We start from the raw sequence: 7,567 nt of genomic DNA, 5'->3' as shown, positions 1-7,567 counted from the left end.
GATCTATGCTTTTCACATAATACATCACTTTCTTTTATGAGGAATTTTCTAGAGGCTATGCACATTGTGTTTTCAAGTAATTGTGTTTCTTGGATAGTCTTGTGTGTTCTAAGGTACAAATCTGAGATTTCCTGCTTGCTCCACCATATTATTTTTGTCGGTTTCTTTTGGTTCATTGTTTTCTGTACCGTGTTTGTGGTTGCTTTGAGTGAAAGGGAGATTGACTTTAGTTGGTTGGCATAATACTTTGCACTGCGTCTTTATTATTTCCTTCTTGCATGCTCCTGATATTTACATAATCTTATCATTGCTTGTGTGGTTTCTAATCTTGCTTTAGTCGATCGAGCTTCCTTTGTCAATTCGTGACAAAAAGGGGGAGTAATGTTGTCCGGTGCATGTGTCTTAGGATTTCATGTATTCATGCCATGTGTCGGGTGCATGTGTCTTAGTTTTCAGGTTTTCATGCTACATGTTCTTAAAATCTCCACGTCGCATCTATTCATGTTTTCCATCTCATGCTTCAAATGCTTCAAGATAATCTAGCCATATGTTTATTGCTTTTTCATATACTCTTGTGGAATTAATAGTTGTTTTGGAGATTGTGGCACTAAAAGCTGTTTTGCATATCATGACCTTGAGAAAGAAGTTTGTTTTTGTTGGCTGTAATGGATGGGGGTGATTAGGATTTTATTTGTTAGGTGTGTTTTGTCACAACATTGCCAAATGGGGAGATTGTTAGGTTTTTATTTTTGGCAATCCCGTTTGACAAAACTCCTTTAAGTTGTATTTGTTTTCACACTTTTTATTTCAGTGAGGCTATAAGTTTCTAGATGCGAATCCAACCCGAATTGTGTCTTGCAGAGAAGTTTTGTGATGTTAATTCTTTCAAGATTGCCACTTCGCTGATTATGACGGGGATCGAGCTGCCCGGGGGGGCCCAGGGAGCAGCACCCTTTGGCGGGTCCGGGGCAGCGCCCTCGAAGGAAAATACAAAAATGCGTTCAAAGTTGCCTGTCCGCTCGAGCGGACATTCCCCCGCTCGAGCGGAGAATGCCGAGTTCCAGAAGTTTGGTGAGTCTGCAAAAATACTGTGATCTGTGTTTTCACGCTCGAGCATCGAAATCCCCGCTCGAGCGTACATCCTGGTTTGGAACGCGTCATATAGTGTCCCCGCTCGAGCGTCCATTCCCACGCTCGAGCGGATTTCGCGATTTCAGATTCTATAAATTCGCAAGTTGCTCCAAATCTAGGATTACTTCTCCATATCTTCTTCTTGGGTTCTAGGGTTTATATCTGGGGATATTTTGCTAGTTTTCTTTGATGTTTTGATTGAGTATTCAACTCATGGTTTAAAGAGTATACATCAAAGGATTATTTGTTTGTTCTTCACAAAAGAGAAAGTTATTCTTTGGTGGATTCTGAAGAATTCGAGCCTGAAGCTTTGATGGATTCTGGAGTGGCTCATCGTCAAGACAATTTCGAGGTGAAGACGGGGTTGGAAGAGGCACATAGGGGTTGGTTCAATTCAGGCGTGGAATCGCTAGGTAATTGAGAGTATACCAGTGTAATTCCTTTATGTCTTTTTAGTGGATTGTTTTGTGACTTTTGCCGTGGTTTTTTTTTTTATCACAATTGGAAGTGTCCAATTGTGGTTTTTTCACGTAAAATCGTTGTATCGATTTGTCTTGATTGTTTGATTGGGATTGTTATATACTGCTTAAAATTGATACATAAATCACAAAGCAACATCTAGAGAATTTCTAGATTTTTCATCATGTACAAAAATTTTCCCTTCACTATCGCGAGGTTTCCATCAGCGCTGATGCTAAGAGCCGCAGAAGAATCTGTGAGTGGGCAATCTCGGTTGGCTACCCAAACAACAGTTTGTACCGAAATTCTTTTGTACCATATAGCCACATAGTAATTCATTGTAGAGCTCCCGTTCCCAGGACTGAAGAATCCCAACTCGAAGACATTTCTTGCAGATACAATGGTGTCGGAAGCTGTGATTGACTACTCTGGTAAGATTGTATCTGTTGAGGCATCAGCAAACCACAAACATGAAGAAATTAACAGGAAAACAAAATGAGCACATGTTGTCATCCTTGTATTATTGGTGTTAGCCATTAGATTTTCATGGTCGACTCCATAATATATAAAGTCCATAGCATAAGCTTGTTAGCTCATTCATATACAATGGTGGACGCATTTCCCAACAGATTAAAATTTTTGGGATAATTTTTAAAAGGATTAAGTTTCCGTCAGTACAAGCCAACATCATAATTAAAATATGTGGAATAATATAATTAATATAATGCCAGACATGTTCTGCCTTATAAATCCACAAACCCACCTAGGAATCACCTTAACTTTTCTTTAGAATAACTTATTTTGTATTGCTGGACCGTCATTGAATATATATATTCATCCTGCCAAGCAATGTTTTGCATATATTTCAAAGGCCTATTGAATCAACCATGATTTATTCATAATTGCCAATTTGGGAAGCAAAGCATACATTATATAATCAACATTGAGAGCCGAAGCAGCACATATATATTCTCAAAATTTTTGGATATCAATATAGAAAACCTTAATCCTCATCAGAAACTGACAAAACATGGGCAAATTTCAAACAAAACATAATTAATTGGGTGAATTACACCAACGGTCCCTATAGTTTGGGGTTTGTGTCACTTTGGTCCATGACTTTTCAATTGTAATACATTTGATCCTGAATTTTGAATCTTGTTTCAAATAAGGACAATTGAAGATACTATTAGATTTTTCAAGGGTAAATTCGTCAATTTGATAAAATATAAATTAATTTGACAAAAATAAATATCCAAAAATTATTTTTAAATTTTTTAAAATTATTTCTACCTGCTAAAGATAAAATTATATAAAATTGATAAATCTTTTAGAAATTTATTTTTTTTACCAAATTAATTTTTATTATGTATTTGGATGATGATCATGTAAAATTAATTTTTAAAAATTAATCATGTAATTTTTATTAAATTTTTTTTTATCAATTTTACATAATTTTATCTTTGGTGGGTAGAAAATTTTTAAAATATTTAAAATATTTTTTTGACATTTATTTTTGTCAAATTAATTTATATTTTATTAAATTGACAATTTTGCCCTTGGAATTAAGCAATGGTATGTTCAATTGTCCTTATTTAAAACAAGATTTAAAATTCAGGGTCAAATGTATCACAATTGAAAAGTCAGGGACTAAAGTGACACGAGCCCCAAATTATAGGGACCATTAGTGTAATTTGCCCTAATTAATTTTAGATCTTTTCTATTACAAAGACTTGAGAAAAGAAAACCAAAGAAAATAGGTAAATAAGTCCAGTCAACTAAGTCTATTGGAAACAATTTCTAATAATTAGGTGATTTCTGTTCCTCCTCCATTTAGACAAATCAGATTAGGAGTTTTTGAATTTTTTTTTTTTAGCATCATCAGAATTCTAATCAACGAAACGGAGTATGATCACAGATTATACATCCAAATTCCAACTGGAATAAAAGCATTATAAAATAATTAAAAATTCTTGGTTGTATTTGTGGGAATTTTTGTTAGATACTAGAAATTTTCTTTTATTTATTGGCCAAACACAATCTGTCTGGTTTGGAATTTTCTAAAACTGAATTTTCAATCCATATTTTTTTTTAGTAATTTTTTTTAACATTTTAATCAATTTTTCTTATTTTTTAAATCCACTTAATTTTGATACAGTTAAAAAAAAATATAATATTTATACAAAAATATTTATAAAAAAATTCATTAAAATACAACAAAATATGAAAATGTAAACACACACACAAAAAAAAAGAGGTCATATTCAATGAATTTTTTAAAAGATTTTTACACAAATTTTCTATTTTGATTATAAAAAAAAAAAATATGAATTGAAAAAAAAAAAAAAACTCCAAACCAAACAGATTTTAATTCATTTTCTCCCTAAACCCTAAACCCATATAAATATATAGATAGGGGATTTTTAGCATTTATACAAAAATCTTTAAAAACATTCATTAAAATACAACAAAATATGAAAATGTACCCAAAAAAAAATTGTATTCAATGAATTTTTTGAAATTATTTTACACATATTTTCTACTTTGTTTTAAAATAAATAAAAAATTCAAATTAAAAAAAAAATAATCCAAACCAAACAGATTTTAGTTCATTTTCTCCCTAAACCCTAAACCTATATAAATATATAGATGGAGGAAATTCTAGTATACACACCTCCTACCATATGCACCCCTAAATTATGTCTTTTTTTATTTTTATTTTTAATTATGACCTTATTTTATTTATGAGAGATCTTTTATTATACTTCATGTTTGATTAAGGCCGAATTGTGCAACATTGAGACTGTTAATTAAGATCTCTTAACTTTAGTTGCTTGTTCAATTATATATTTTATGTCTGTTTAATGTCAATCAGGTTATACATAGACAGAGCATAAAATGGGCAAAAAGTACAGAATTCAGAGAGAAAAGAGCTTCCCGCATGTGCGTTGACTTTTTCCTCACGTATATTGACTTTCCTGCACGTGCATTGACTTTTACTCTCTGTGATTGTTTAATGTTTTCCATACATTAGTTTTCTTTGTGTTTGTGTTTAAAGTACGAGACGAGTCATGCTACGAGAGACGGGTCGTGTTGCTACCATAGTTTAGAGCAAACACCTCGTGCTACTCGGGATGATTCGTGCCTGTACGTTGAATGCGACAACCCTCTTGATCAATATTTCAAACTTGTAGTTGTGAAATATTGGGTATTTCAAACCGGATTGCAATTGATAGCCGATGTTTAATCTCGTTTATATGGTTTGTGGTGAATTCTTTGCCCTAGGATTTTTCCCAAAAATTAATATCTCAAACCCTAATTTTAATTGTCAATTTAATTTCTCAATTTCATTTAATTCCTTTTTAGTCATAAAATCTCTCAATCTTTTTAATCAAAATTAATTTAGGAATTTAGTGATTAAATTAGTCTAATTTCACAATTGTCCCTATGGATCGATACATGGACTTGCCATTATTTTAAAAGAATTTGGTATAGTTTAGTGTTTAATTTTGGTGTGTGTAACGACCCATCAAATTTTGCACGTATGACAAAACTTTTAGTCCCAAATTTGAGCTTGCTTTAATTGCAGGTGTGCAGAGGAGGTACGGCAACCTAGTCACACGTGTGGCTTGATCCCCGCACGTGCAGAACGTCGTTCTCAAAACAATAAATAAAATAAAAAAATAAATAAAAATTCCCACACGTGCGGGGCTACCCACTGCACGTGCAACAATACTTTCTAAATCCCATTCGTTGCCTACTTTATATACAGGTGCATGCCATGGGCGGAAGAAAAAAAAAAAAAAATCAGATCTCTTTGTTCAATTTATTTTATTCTATTTTCATTTTTGAAAAAATTATATATAGAAATATTTATTTTTTTGTATTTATTTTTTTTTATTTTTGTTTTTGAATTTTTTTTTTTGAATATCTAACCTAGACCCACTTTTCTCACCATCACTCTCACATATTGTCTCTATCGCTCTACCTCTCATATTCTCTCTCTCTCTCTCTCTCTCTCTCTACCTTATCATCTTCTTCCTCCCTTTCTCTTTCACTCAAGCCGTACCACCACTAACATTCTTCATTCTTCTTTCCACCATCATCAACCTTCAACCTCCTTCTTCCTCACCACCATCTCACCGCCGACGCCCTATTTCCTCTCCGTCCATCGAATCTTCGGCGACCACCATTTTTTCCGGCGAATCTCCCTTCTCTCTCTCTCTCTCTCTCTCTCTCTCTTCACTATTTAAAGGTAAATCCTTCCTTTTTGTTTAACACTTTATATTTCTTCTTTCAATCTTCCATTGTAGTGAGATTTAGGGATAGTTTTATAGTGATCTATTGTTCATCCTTAAAAATATATATATATACTTCAACCGTATAGTTTTGTTTTTGTGGGTGTAGGAGTAGATAAGTAGAGTTTTGTTTTTGTTTTTGTTCAAATCATCATCTATGGTTCATACATTAAAAAAAAAAAAAAAGGCAACCAAGAAGACGACCGCCGCACGTGCGGCCATCTCTGGCGCATGTGCGGTCCCTTTTCCAAAAAAAATAAAAATAAAAATAAAAATACTTAGCTTTTCTAATTCATTTTAGTTCCTAGGTTGTCTATTTATTTATTTAGCTGTTTAGTTGTTTATTTATTTATTTATTTTATTCATTTATTTTTTATTTTTTTTATCTTTTTTATTAAGTATTTCTCTCTTCTTTGTTAGTTTATTTCATTACTTGTTAGTGTAGTTTGTTTTCATTTGTTTAATCCATTGTTATTTACACAAAATGTTAATGTGTTTAGTTTATTTTATTTTAGATTTCATATATTGTAAATATATATATATATATATATATATAAAATAAAAGGAACAACAACTAAACTAGTTACACAATTAGTTATTAAACTATTTTTTTTCCATTTATTTATTTAGCTGTTTAGATGTATTCTATTATCTCAATATTACTTGTTAGTTCAATTCAATACTTGTTAAAATGTTAATATGAAAGTTTATATTATTCTATTTTATTTTGTTTTAGGTTTTAAAAAAAAAATGATGAGAATTGCATGTGGTACTTCATTGGGCAGACTTGTGCTTAAATATCTTATTTGATTCTCATGCTGGTTTCACAGGTATATGTGTCTATTGTTGGTATGTGCAGTACATGAGTCGATGGATATCCACCCGGGCCTCCAAAAAGGCTAGAGGTTCCACCTCCTCGGTGCCACCACCGCCACCGTCACCACCATCCTCGCAACCACCACCATTTGAGTTGCCACGACCGAAGTGGGCTTCACGCCCGCTTCACAAGCTTACACAATTTAACATCACCTATTTTCAGCGTGACCCAGTCACTTCTTGGGCCTTTGCACTATGACAGTGCCCACTTATCCTCGTTTGGTACGGCTCTTCTACTAGAACCTATATGAGTCACTCATCGAGGTAGGACTGTTGTCCACTATTGATGGCCACCATGTCAGCATCACCACCTCCATGATTGCCCAAGTATTAGGGTTCTTTTCCAAGGTGGAAGACAAGCCTTTCTTGGAAGTTGAGGACCAACAACCGATACACAGCCTCATCCAAGGGTACTTTCCAAGGGCCTACGGTGACGCAAGTTTCACATGCTTGCGCCAGAGCAAGCTGACTAGCCACTTGTTATTCATTGACTCCGTCATACATAAGAATGCCCTTCCACTTGGGGATAAAGCTGAGCGCCGATTGGAGTTTGTTTTGGTCCTCCATGGGTACCAACATGGTTATCAGGTACCACTTGCGGATATCATCTGGTTGTATATGTGCAAATTTCTACAGGATGCAGTCCAGCCTCAACCTATGTAGAACCTGACTTGGCCCCTGCCATTTGCCAACTTGCTCACACTTGTCTTCGAGCTGAACGAGCTCCCCATTGATTCGACTTAGGAGATTGACACAGCTTATCCTACTTTCGGGCAGTGGGAATGGCAGCATAGCATATCCCA

Source organism: Camellia sinensis, chromosome 7, assembly GCF_055761805.1.
Source record: "Camellia sinensis isolate YWXY chromosome 7, ASM5576180v1, whole genome shotgun sequence".
NCBI lineage: Eukaryota > Viridiplantae > Streptophyta > Magnoliopsida > Ericales > Theaceae > Camellia > Camellia sinensis.
This window is presented reverse-complemented; position numbering follows the sequence as displayed.